The sequence below is a fragment of the Heterocephalus glaber genome, unplaced genomic scaffold, assembly GCF_053883595.1.
Source record: "Heterocephalus glaber isolate CG9 unplaced genomic scaffold, H.glaber_assembly_v1.0 deba00001577, whole genome shotgun sequence".
NCBI lineage: Eukaryota > Metazoa > Chordata > Mammalia > Rodentia > Bathyergidae > Heterocephalus > Heterocephalus glaber.
In genome coordinates this window covers 29144825-29145146 of record NW_028258358.1, presented here as the reverse complement: position 1 = coordinate 29145146, position 322 = coordinate 29144825, and positions in this window count along the sequence as shown.

Here is a 322-nt window from a genome sequence, read left to right as displayed (position 1 = left end):
GGTAAAAGGGCTGATGTATGGTAGGCATTCATATCTTTATACACAGCAAAAAAAGAAACACTTCGTATTTTTCTTAAGGGAAGAAAGGAATGCTTCTAAAAAAAAAAAGAAGCGGAGAATCCTGGAAGACCATTCACCTTAAGGAAAAAAAGTGTGAAAAAAAGCATGATCTATTAAAAAGCATTATCTGACAGAGGAAGAAAAGTAGTTTTCTTCTTTAATCGGGTTTTGCACTATACACATCTTTCTGTAATCTGCAGTGATAAGTCTCCATGTAAACATTCAGAAAGAAAAAAAAGATACTGCCACAACTTATGCACTG